We start from the raw sequence: 13,681 nt of genomic DNA, 5'->3' as shown, positions 1-13,681 counted from the left end.
GCAAAAGATTCTCCTCGCCTGGCACAGACTGTCAAGCACATCCCAAAAGCAGCTTTTAGGTGAGAGGAAAAACCCGAGTCACATCTAACACCCACTGCTCCTTCTCCTGGTGGCCATGTTGCACCAGAAGCAAGAACTAAGCTGTTGATTAGAGTTAATAATGACCACACAAATCCATAAAGCAATTCTACTCATAATTTCCACCCTCTAGTACTGGTCAGATTTGGATGTCTTGCTTTACTGTCCACCACTACAACTGAATTTTTTCAAGCCCTACATAAGACCTCTTAAGAAAAAAAAAAATTGATTGCTTTTCAGATGCTCGTGACTGGAATCGCTGCCTCTGCATATTGTCAGTTAACATTTATTATCGATTAAGTCTTGACATAGTTACTGGCAACAGTCCTGAGCATCTGTTTAACCATCTACGGAACAGAGTCATCAAAACAGGTTTAGAAAAGACTCCAAAATCACAACCAGGCATTCCCTCTTCCACAAGGAAAGTGTCCCTTCTCTATCTCCGATTTCTTACTTATATTTTCTCACTTGTTCCGTAAGATTTTCAGTAATGGATATTCCACAGCTTCCCCAGACACTCCTTTTCAGTGTTTCATAGTCCTTACATTCAGAAAGACTTTGAGTTCATTTTTTGGGGATGAAGAAGGGTCACTGCTTAACCTAGATTTCCTTGCAAAAGTCTTAGTGCACGATTTCTTTCCCATGGGATATGGAATAAACCAAATTACTCTTTAAAAATGGCAGAGCTGTTAAAAATATTTTCTACATAAAATCTATATTTTTGAAAGAAGCACATGGATTTTTCTTGGTGTTACTCTATTTCAGAATGTTTCCACCCTGAAAATTTGAATGAAAAGTACATTTATTTTGCTTTCCTCATCTTTGTTGATTTAATGACAGTTGGAAAATGGAAAAAGAGACTCCTACACTTATTTATATACCAACATCTGCCCACAGAAAAAACAAAACAAAACAAAAAACAACCCAGGATTTCTGAAGTGGAAATTTCAAAGGGGGATATTCCAACAGAAACCCATTCCTCTTTTCTCGCTGGCTTTACTACAAACCAATATGCAGTTACACCCCAGCCCTGCAAGTACCAACACATATGCCTGGTTTCAAAAAGGATGGAGATCTTATGTCTTGAAAGGGGTGACTCTCAGGCATGCAATAAAGCACATTCAAAAGTCTGAGAAGGATCAAAAACTTGAGCAGTTACATCCTTGGCATCCCTTTAGGACCAAATTTCATCATCTTCACTTCCATTTACTAAGTGCTTTGCTCAGCAAGAAATACTACAGGTATTCTAGTCAAGTCTAGTCTCATCACAGTGTATTTGAAAGCCTTCCAGTACTCCTTAGTGCAATATGAATAACATCAATCAATTTTTGTTCTCTCAATGCTCCTCCGCTGGAAGAAGCGTGAGTGTGGGGTGTGTTTTGTTTTGCAATTTTTCAAAAATATTACATACACATGCACGTGCACATACCTACAGGTTTGTGTAACAGAACATAAAGCAGAGACCTGTGCTGCTGATTTGCATGGAAGAAAGTGAAGTTTAGGGTAACCTTGAATATCTTTGGGAGTTTAGTCCAGAGTTTGAGGGATGCACCCCTAAAGCTCAACTTCCACCAGATGAAACACAAAATTTAAGGAAGGAACAAAGAAAAGCTTTTACATTATAATAGCTGATGTGATAGTAGGAAGAATTCAGTCATTAGGTTCAAACCACAACCCACAACTGTGCTGTGCCATTTTTATGCTGCTGGACCATCACTTTGCTCAAAGGAAGTAGTAGCCAGGAGCCTCACAGAAGTTTTTGTAAAAGACCACCACAGTATCAAGGATTGTCCTGTGAACTATTATGACAAATGTGATGATTTAGAGATACTTTGGTGACCTTAATTTCAGTATTTCCTAGCTTGGGTGCCTCATTTTGCAGCCCATAATTCTGATGTCTTATGTCTTTGTGTTCTTTTATACGAAGAGGTGTTGATATTCAGGACCGATGTGATTGTGTGTCTGTGTCTATTTAGAAGAGAAAGGAAGAGGGCAAAACAGTATTTAATTTTAAAAAGAAGTCTGTTTTCTCCTGAAACTGAACCCACATTTTCTGCAGGAAGAATAAAAAATGTTTTTACTCAGCTGCTCTTACTGGCAATAATGATCAACACAAAACATATTGCTGCTCAGGTCTTGATCCAAGAGGTACATAATTGCCAAATTCTGTCTTGGGTCAAGCAGCAGCCCAACATCTAGTGTTAGAGTCTATGTACTGAGGAGATAGCCTTCTCCAAGACTAAGTTCGGAGAAAGGTTTCAGTACATGGGGACAATTAAAAGGGACCACCTAAGTCATTGAGTTTACTCCTATGAAGCTACAGGCAGCTGCAAAAGGGAGCATGTGAAGCACAATGATCCACAAATTGTTCTTCCCATTCGACAGTCATAAAGCACTTTACAGAAAGACTGTAAGAAGCTATAATTTTCTACAGAAAGAAAACAGGAGACAGGTCATGGCTGATAGCCTGCAGTAGCAGCTCATTTCTTAGCTGAGATTTCAAGTGGCAGTGAGCTCCAGGGGAAGTTCTCCCAGGAGCAGGGACATATACACACATGTACTTTCTCGCAGAGATGCCCACATCCAGAGGCCACATGAAGAGCTGGAACCAAACTTCCCTTCAACATCATCATCCCATGAAAGTTTAAGACGTGCAGGTGTACGGTCTCACTGCAGTTTCCTGGAATTTGGTGTTTGAGGATAAAATTCACACAGACTGCTGTGGACTGCACTGCTGATGTGAAAACCATTGGAAAATTTGGGGCCTGGTGGGAATTATTTGAGTGATCTTTTGCATCCCTTAAAGAAATATCTAAGCATGGTCCTGGTACCCTATGGTCAGTCTGCAACGGGGAGAAGAGCTCAAATCCCTCTGTTATGAGCTGCAGTAGAAAACAGAACAGGCAGAAGCAGACCACTCCAGCCTAGGATAGTCCTGGGAGAGTGACCTTATGAAGCAGTGTTGGCTTGGCATCTGTATCCCAATATGAAAGAGGCAGGAGATCCCTTGTCCCACCATAGATGCAAAGACTGACAGAGAAAGGAAGACCTACTCAGGCTTCGAGGCAATTTCTAGGATACCTTGCTTCATATGCTAGATGCTGGGATATCACCCCTCAGAACCACCTTTTAGTCCATGCCTAAAGTTACAATCTGGACCATAATAACCCTACAATAATTTTACATCTTTAAAGCATCATCTATCATTAGTGAGAAGAAGATCAACAACATAGCTTTAAAAAAAAAAAGGACAGAGGGAAAAGAGTGTCCTGACAAAGTCATTTCTCAGAGGACTCAGCAGAATCTGATGAAGCCCAGCCTGCTTTAAATGACAAAAGTTGGGGGAGCTATCAGCCAGAAACACACTCCTCACGCTGGCAGCCAGGTTCAAGCCTCTTTCCCCTTCCTCATTGCAGAGCCTTTGTCCTCTTGCCAGAAGCCTGCCTGCAGGCAACATCCAGCTTTCTAATAAAGCAGCTCCTTTGTCAGTGACAGTAATGATTATCTCCTACAGCTGCCCATGGTGTTGCATTTTGTAACACAATTTGGCCGCCTTTGGCCCCGGTTAGTTCTATTTAACGTACTGCAGGGGGTTCACTGTTTGATCTCTAATTGATATAATTGACTGGGAATAATCAGGGCAGCTTTATAGATTTTTATTGATAGCTAATTTTCCTTCATCCATTGTTTAATTTGATAAGACTATAACCTAATTTATTGCCACTCTGATAGGGATCCATTACCCTTTTGACAAATGCTTCTGGGGCCCACTTGTCAGCAACTGATTTGAAAGAGCTGTTAAGCCTACAGAGCCCATCATTAGTTAATGGCAGTTTAGAAAGCTAATGGCATTATAAATTAAGATCAATAAGTACATGGAAATTACAGTTGTTCAGCAAGACACCACTATATTATTAAACAAACATAATCCTGTACCTTTGGTTAACGCACACACAGGGAGCTTCTGTGTGAGTTTCAGAGCCGAATAAAGCCAAGTGATTAGCAAAGAGCCCTTCTCTGGTGCTGGAATTGCCTGACTAATTCCTAAAGGATCTTTGCAAGAAAAGAAAGAAGCCAGCACTACTTTATTTTCCTATATAAGCAACCCGAGGCCTCAAAACACCCTCGCACAAAACAATACCCCTCTTGCTTCCTCGGGTTTTGATCTGCTCCAACAACACTTTCAAATGCATAATACAAAATCAGCAAAGGAGAGGCTCCTGGATTTATCCCAGGAATAAAGAAAAGCAAACATAGTATCTCTCGATACTTTTACATAGCTTCCCCTTAATTCCTCACAAGGCTTGACTGGCATTGAGTGATGTTTGATCACTTTGGGCCAAAGCAGGCTGATGTGTATGTTGAGATTTCTCCCAGCAAGCCGCTGTGATCTAATGAATACAGCAAAGAACAGGATGTCAGAAAGCCTGGAGTAAGCTTTGGCTTCACCACTGACTGGGTATAGGACATTGAACAAGTGACTTAATCTCCTATACCTCTTTGCAAGCTCAGTCTCTCTCAGCTGCCTAGATTGAGGTTTAGGCATTTGGGAGCAAGGCTGCCTCATTCTGGGTTTAGTACAGATAAACGTCGACTCAGTCATGCCCCTAGACCTTGGTGTAGTATAAATAACTAGGGCTGAAGCAAGCATGGGGCAGAAGGGATAAGATAGGCGGGATAAGAGGGAGAACCATAACAAATCCAGCAACCAGTTAAGACCTGTGTGACTTGCAGAAAATACCTTCCCACTGACCATCTATGTCTCTGCCAAATGCATTGTTCACTTAGGTAAGTCACTGAATGCTCTCATGGACTCTGCCTACAGACAGACAACTGCAGTGTCAACACAGACAACTGTGTGACAGCTGAGGTTGTCACATACCTAAACATCTCCCCTGCCCTCTGAGAGGGTCTGCCATTTTCAACGTAGGGATATCTGATCTTGTCTTGAAGCAGATCCTCCCTTGAAGCAGGTCCTGGACGGCTCTAGTTTTTATCACAGCATATCCAGCTTAACTGGCATCAGCTTTGCTTTGCTTAATATGCATGATGTAAGCAGTAGAAGTCCATAAGAGGGTCCAAAATCCTTCCCTTGGGGACAGCAACCTCTGTCAAATGAATGGGATGGACAACAGAGGGCAGCTAGCAGCTTCTGTCATCCACTTTTAACCTGCAGCTACAGGTCTGGTAGGGCCCTCAGGTATCTAAAAGTTAGCTGGGATGAACGTGTTCATGTTTTTAGCATGGTCATCAGCTCAGCTATAACAGCCTCCACGTGGAGAGCCAGGGGTGCACCAACAGATATCCTAGCATTTGAGTCAGCTGGAGCTGCAGTTTTGCAAGAGAAGGGGAAAGCATGTCAGTGCTGCTCAACCCAGTCCAAGACCCTTGCCTAGATTTCACTTTGAATCCAAGACTATTCTAAAGGCTGGTCTCATAATAATTTAGATGTCCTTGATACCTACCAGTCTTTGAAACATGAAAGCAATGTGCCACTGTCACCCTGGCTATGATGACTGCAGAGGAGTTCCACCAGCAGTGGGTTGGTCTTGTGACCTGCTGCTTGAATTTATGTCCCCACTTTGGCATTAATTGGATGCAATGGGCTTTTGTAAGCCTGAAATCTCATTTAATGCTAGTTCAATTCTGATGAATATCTAAAGGCCTGGTTGGAACAACCCTCTAATTTTCTTCAAAGTAAGTGAGGACAGAAATGGGCTCGCTTGCTTCAGTACAGTCCTTGTCCTGACCACTGCCCTCGCTTCTGTCATCCCAACTTCATTCAGACATGACTGGTACGTAAATCTTAGTGATCCAGATGCTAATTCCTGACGTATTGAGGTCCTTCTGACTGTATAATTTCATTTTTAAGATGATCAAGATAAGGCAAACTACTAAACTTGTCAACAGCTTGTCCATATTGACAGCAAGTTTGGCTGATTTATCAGCTTATTGGGTAGAAAGACTACTGGGAATTTTAGTTGTTTCCTTAATGAAATAACTGCTCTTCAGTCAGAAGTTATTTACAGTGCCCGTACTTCTAGCAATAGGGATGAAGTGACTATGACTGCCTTGCACAAGTTAATGTTGTGTTATGTCAAAGTGTTGACCCAGTAATAAAATTTATTTCTTGAGTTGAGTTTCAGCTTACATTACTCAGGTATCCCAAAATTAAGAGTAAAGCTCTAGACAACTTTTTGAGGCAGAAGGAAGACATAGACAAGATCTATGTTAGTATATAGTCTGGACAAACCAGATTGGATTTGTAGATTGAAACAATCCATTCTGCAGTCCTAACATCCATCTTGTAGCCATTTCAGAGGGATTTCACTTTGTTCCAGTTTGTTCCCATTTGTAGTTAGCAAATATCAAGTACAATTCTAGAGTTTATCTTCTGGTTTAATTTCATTTGAAAGTAATCCTGTTTGTGCACTCTGAGACCAAATGAGCCAATGAATTTTGATGAAGTGCATTAAGTGGAGATGATCAAGAGAGTCACTCTTGATCATCAAAAAAGGGCACTCCATATTTCCAGTAAAAAATACTGATACATATTTTTATTTTAGGCACTGCCAGATAATAATCTGCTTCAAAATTACCCTCTTAAAAAGGTCTGTTTCTTCCCATTGACTATGAGAAGAGCTTAAATAACTGGATCACTCTTAGACATGTAAATCTTTGACGTGTCTATTACAGCCGATAAATAACCTTATTTATCTGGTAGCAATGATGGATGCAAAACCTCTGAGGAGTCCTATTGGCCGAAGCACTATAAAACACATGTAGTGAGATATAGATGTGCCCTTGATGCTAAACATGCAAAGCAGAGCTGGAATAGGTGAGGAATGGGCGAAATGAATGCATGACAACATAGCAAATAAACAGGGAGACTTCAGAACTGACAGCTGCTTTTGAAACATATGTTTTTGCCCCCGGGTGTTATAAATCGATACAGCACCAGTGAATCTAAGAGATTTAAACACAACGAGGATCTAGCCACTGCTCCTGAAAGTTGCTCGGTGTTAAACTGGAACTTTGATATTTGAATTTGCTCCAGGTGGATCTCATAGGTACCAGCAGGTGAGTTTTCACTGCTGATTTGCTACCAGTGCAAAGCCATGGTGACAGGGAAAGCAGACCTGATGGTCTAGCATTAGTTTGGTCCCACCAGTGACAGGAGCACCAGCCAAATTTGCTGTCTTACAGCTGAGGTGCAAAAAGGACCAAATTCAACCTTGGTGACTTATATCTTGCAGTTGGCTTCAAGGGGAGCAATGGATGTAGACTGAGAAAAGTATATTGCTGCTGCGTTAGACTGAAGAGCCATCGGTACATGTGGAAGAATAAAGCACAGTTCCTTCTGCAGATTTCCCAGGTCCCCTCACTGAGGATTTATAAGAAGCAAATTGAACAGGACAAAAATGGAAATTAATCTTAACCTCATTCTCGTTTTACACCTTTGTAAACCAGGAGTTACTCTACCAAAGCCTTTGTCTGTTACAACACTCTGCATAACTCTGAAGCCCATTGAGGTTGGTGGACCAGGTTCTCCATGATGTGCAAATAGATGTATGGTCACTGACGTCAAGTCAGACCTGCACATCAGTGAAGCTACGTACCTTGAGAGCTGGTGCTTTGCCCTAAAGGAGCTATGAGGTGCAAAACTATTTTGAAAGATATAAAAATGGAACTGTCCCATTATTTCCTTATATAAACTGTTTCTTTGTCCAATCCTACTCACTGTAACCCAGTGACTCTGCTATCAGCTTAGGATCTGGGTGTTCCTGCCCCACTAGTTTCAGTGTAAAAAAGAAATTTAGGCTCCTACAACTCAATTTGCACAGACTTTACAGTTCAGAAAACTTCGAGGGAAGGTCTAGATACTTGCTTCTCCCAATCAGTGCGACAGCAGTAAAATGCAAAGCCAAGGAACCTCCATCCTGTTACGCTTCTCCTGGACCCAAGTCAGTAAAAATATGACTGTTTATCCGCTAGCAAAAGAGAGCTAAGGCAAAAACCACAGGGACAAACAGGGGATGGTGGTGGATGGAGGAACTAAACTGCCTGTTCACTTGAAATAAAGCAGGCAAGATTACGAGACTCGTGTACAATTCTCCACGGTCCCTAAAATCTCTTGCGAAAAGGTAGAAATGAAGTAATTTATTAGTAAAATCACATCAGGGGCAGTAATTTCATGTTAGTGAATTTACATGTAATAACATTAGATTTCCAGGCCTCCATATCAACACACTGTGGCCCTCTTGGATGATGAATGAGCTGCCTAAAGAAAGATGATGGTTTGATTGTTTTCACAGTGAACAGATCAGCATTTTAATTTCTTGCCTCTGTGTTTATTGCTTATTTGGCCCCTTGCTCAGCTTGTAAAAACTTGGCTAAATGGAAATGAATAAATGTAATTACTGCGGGTGACAGTGGTAATCTGTGTGGGTTTTTCATATTGCCTTTGCCAACGTTAATCTAATCACTAGAGAATATGTGTCACTGCACAAATACACTGACAGAAAGCAGAGTGCTCCGTCAGTGCCAAAGAAATGGAGGCTGGAAGGAGTTCCTGCTGGTGGGGTTCTGTTGCTGGGACAAGGCTTTAATGCACTGGCCTATAGATGATGCATATCATCACCTTTATACAGTCTACAGCCTGCCCAGGAGAAACAGCAGTGATACAAACCAGTCTGGAACTGAATGCAAGTTTTTCCCAAGCATTGTTGCCTTTCGGATCTCTCCAAGAGGCTTGACAGTGGCTGTGTGTGTTATGGTCACCCCTCAGATGATGTCTGTCCCCTACTTCTCTGCCTCTAAGCTCTGTTGGGTATAAGCCTCTCTTACCCTGTGTATGGGCAGCACAGGCTTTGACGCAGCCATGGCTCTAGGACTGGGCCACTATTTTTTTTCACAGTAACATGTAAAAAAATGTACATCAAAATGACAGACATGTTGCCTAAGGCTTTGTTGGGTAGTGCTCTGGGGAAACCATTCTGGTGCCTGACAAAGTGTTTAGATGTGAATTTGTGGAGATATCATCTCCACGTTATTAATGGGCAACAGAAATTCAGAGGGATTAATTGATTTTCCAAATATCACATAAGAAGTGGGATTCAGCTCCAGGTCCAAACACCTGCATTTAAATACATATATACTTGCATAGGTGTATAGATATGAACTATGTGTTGAAACTCCTATTCCAGTCGATGGAAATCACGGGGGGATTCAGCTGCATATGCAGTTACTTATGTAGACATTTAGTGCCATTTAAAATGTCCAAGAGATATCTTCATGGGCCTGGCAGACATAACACAGGACTTAAGGAACATTTACACCCTCTGATGAGACAGCTGGAAACCTGGAAAGACAGCCCCCACCTATACCTAGACAACAGAGACCAGAGGGTCATTCAACTTCCCAAAAGTAGATGTCTATTTCGGGATAAGCTGAACTGCTCTCTCAGCTTCATAGTTTGGATCCCTGTTGACTATGAGTGCATAGACATATCAGTTGTCCCTTTATTAGGCCATTTGAGATACCTCAGGGTACTCCAGCTGGCCTCTCTGACAGTCCCAAAGAGTTGAGGGCTCTTATAATTTCATTCCCCTGTGGACATCTTGAAGGCAGTCTCAAATGGCACCAGATGTCTAGATTTGGGCAATTGTGTCTATCAGTGTTCCTATCAATACTTTCATTTCAAATACCTTCACTTAAAGTTGTGCACCTGGATCTGAATCATGCCTAATAAATCTGAATTGGAATTGAGATATGAAACAAGATGTCCTGACTCCCAACCATGAACTCTAACTGAATTAGGGTTAAACTGTATTCTTTTAGGAAGTTGGTTGCCAATATTCTTTATTCCTGAGCCTCCTGAGTTGATTGTACTTACTTTAGGTGGGGGTGGAAACATAATAAACAGGAAATATTTATTTAAGCTAAACTTAATAAATCTGAAGATTTTGTTCATCTGCTGCTGAAACTGCATCTGGAGACAATTCATATATGTACAAAGTCACATTCAGGAGCTTGTGAGGACCCATGTACCTGAAAATGTGCAGGTTAACATACAAATACATGTCAGGATCTGTGTGCTTCAATGGTTATTAAAGGGACCTCTAATTCCACAGCTTAATAATTTTGTGAAACTTCAGTACTGAACACCAAAAAAAGGAAGCTGGAAGAGGCATTTGCAGGGTAATTGGTACATATCTTACGCATGCTTTTCACCAGCTGACAGGAGATGTTAGTTATTATCGGATGTTCAAGGCTACTCAGGGGAATTATTCCTAAGGGAGAAGACAAGCAAGAGGAGGAGAACACGAGGCGCATGGACCCTCCATAAATTGTTATTTTAGCTGTTCATATATTTTATTCATGTTGCAGAGGGGAAGTAAGGAAGACTTTTGGAAGTCTTCCTTAGTCCTAGGAAGACTAGGACAACTAAGGAAGATTCCACAGTACCTCATACCTTAATGGTAAATCCTTAGTGGAGCCTCCATGCACTGAGGATTGGACTAGGATGGAGGGTTGGATCCAGCATGGCTAAGAGTAGGAGTTAAACAGTTTGAGTTAATGTTTTGGTTTAACCCTGGAAGACAGCTAAGTCTCACGCAGCTGCTCACTCACTCCCCCGCAGTGGGATGGGTAAAAGTGAGAAAATTTGTGAGTTGAGATAAAGACAGTCAAAAGCAAAGACTGTGCTTTCAAGCAGAGCAAAATAAGGAGTTCATTCACTACTTCCCATCAGCAGGCAGATGTTGAGCTATTTCCAGGAAAGCAGGGCTCCATCACCTACAACCATTACTTGGAAAGACCAACACTATAACTCTGAACATCCCCCACCCTTTCTTCTTCTTCCCCCAGCTTTTATTGCTGAGCATGGCATCATATGGTATGGGATATCTCTTTGGTCAGTTGGGGTCAGCTCTTCCAACTGTGTCCTCTCCCAACTTCTTTTGCACACCCAGCCTACTCACTGGTGGGGCAGAATGAGAAGCACAAAAGGCCTTGACTCTGTGGAAGCACTGCTCAGCAGTGACTAGAACATCTGTGTGTAATCAACACTGTTTTGGTCACAAATCCAAAACACAGCACCATACCAGCTACTATGAAGACAATTAACTCTATCCCAGCCAAAACCAGTAGAGCTAAGAAGCTATCCTCTCTGTCTGAATACTGACAAATTTGTGTCAGTTCTATAGGTCCATATGTGTTCTCAGTAACTTCATAGCTGAGCATCTCTCAGATGCATGTTAAGCCATCAGAGAAGCTTTCGTTACTAGCCAGCTGTAGGAAGCAGGTGAATGTCCAAACAGTAAGTGCTTTCATCTGTGGTCATTTTTGAATGGGCTTAGCACTGTGTGTGTCCAGTACAGAAGTAGATGGAAGGAAGTTGACTTGCGCAGGAAACAGAAAGATCCAAATATGTTCATGGGCATTTGAAATGCGCCAACCAGAGGATTTATGGGGGTAGAACAGAAAAGAAACAGAAAAATATTGGTCATGTCAATGCAACCTCAAAACATCAGGAAGCATCAGGAAATTTCATGTTGTGCATAATTCTTCTCCTTCCCACCATCACAAACACTGATAATGTCCTCAGTGTTGTCCAAAAATTGTATGAAAACTGGGCATGGGCCCATGGAGATTATAATTAGAAAAGTCATGAAAAGAAAGAGAGAATGCTGACATTTATTGCAAGAGTAATACTAATTCAAAATCCAAGGGTGGTTTGGTGAAGCAGTTCTGGGAGTTAATGGTACATGATGCTGTTAATAACTTCTTCATCTCTTGTTTAACTCAAGCGAGATGAGTAACACCCTATAAAAACTCATTCATAGGAACATGATCTGTGACTGGTTCTTCCCTTGGTGCAAAAGAGGACAGGGAGCCAAAATTTATGTAATAGGCCTTTGACATCCCTAATATCCATAATTCACTATCCCAACTCCTGTTCCCTGAATTGTACACATGTACACAAAACACATGAAAAATAATACTTAATTTTAGAGATGGAGAACTGAGGTTCAAAGGCCATATCTGTACTAGTAAATTGAACATTTCCAGCACACACTCTGCCGAAGCCATCTGGCATTGTCTGGATGTGACTCTGCAATTAAACTCTCCTAGCCTCCAGAGTAAGGTGATCACACCCAAACTGCCCACTGGGAATGGTCCATAGCTCATGCTAACTCCTAAAATATATCCAGGAATTGACTATGAAGGGTCTTAGTTCACTGGTCTAAGCTACACTGACAGCAGTTCCAGTACCACCATGGTTATGGCCACCACAGATGCAGTGACAGGTGCATGAGATGATTTCTTCACTTCCAGATAAGAAGCATCAACAGCAGTTCTAGGATCTGAACTTGACTGTTTAGGAATAGTTTTAGTCATGAGACTACTTCCTTGTCCCAGAGTTCAGCCCTGCATAGCTCTTGTCTTTACCTCTTCTCTGTTGCACCTGATGTCTACCACTATGCATGCCTTAACCACCCTTCCTAAATACAGCCGTTTATACACTTCTGCCACTCTCTTGGGTTGTTTTCCGTAGGTCAGCACTGGCTAGGTGAAGCTCCAAGTTCAGCAGCCAGCTTCAGTGCCACCACTTTGGACCTTTCTGAACATGTTCTTCAGATTTCCAGGCTCAGTTCTGCACCTCCCAGTGCTTTGAGGCCAACAGTCAATTTGGGCAGGGACAAATGTTCACATCTTTGTCAGATCTACAGCTGTGCTCAGAATCACTCCACATAACCCCTAAAAGTTTTGCTGCCACTTAATCTCTTCCCCAGCTCTTTCACTGTGCCTCTCATACTTACTTGGATTTGTTTGACTTACTTAAACTCTTTTTTACTTACTTCTGGCTGTTCTACACACAGTTTATGTACCAATTTAACTAAATCAGTTTAGAAACCAATTTAGTTAAATCAGTACAAACCCCTTGGGTAGAACCAGATGGAGAATACCTTTAATTGATTTAATGTCAGTCAGGGTTTTTTTAGTTGATATGCCCTATTTTCTTGTTGATGTGTATCAGCAATACCCACCATCAACACGAACATGGTCTCTCACATCTGTGAAAGAGGGAATTTGCCCATGAGAAAATAGGTCCATTTATGTTCCCAAGGTATTTGAATAAGGCCTCGGTTTTGTCTTTTGCTCCTCCCACTCCTGGTGAGTAGCTGCCTTCTATGCTTAAAATAGTCCATATTTTTGTAATATAATGATTCATTTGAAGAGGTGAGAGGAGCAGAAGGCTCTGGAGAAATGTAATGGGATAGAAAGCCAACACTATAAATACAGTGCATGTCACTAGTGACTTGGAATCTGTAACTATTCTTTGAATAGAAAAGGCTTGAAAAATTAGTCCATTTCACCCTTTCCCATTTTATAAACCGTTACCTTAGCCTGGCTGAGAAGGGAGCCTAGGATGGAACGTACAATGTGGCTGAGATGTCCTTCCTGCACGTTCTTCCTGAGCAGAGGCTGAAAGAAACTGGAGTGGGAAAGGAATCCACCATGCTGCCCATGTCCCACCTGCAGACAGAGACCTTTGTACCCCATGTTCTCTCCCTCATGGATGCTACATTGTTGTTTA

Source organism: Phaethon aethereus, assembly GCF_964289735.1.
Source record: "Phaethon aethereus genome assembly, chromosome: 3".
Classification (NCBI taxonomy): Eukaryota; Metazoa; Chordata; class Aves; order Phaethontiformes; family Phaethontidae; genus Phaethon; species Phaethon aethereus.
Note: the sequence above shows the minus strand (reverse complement) of the source record.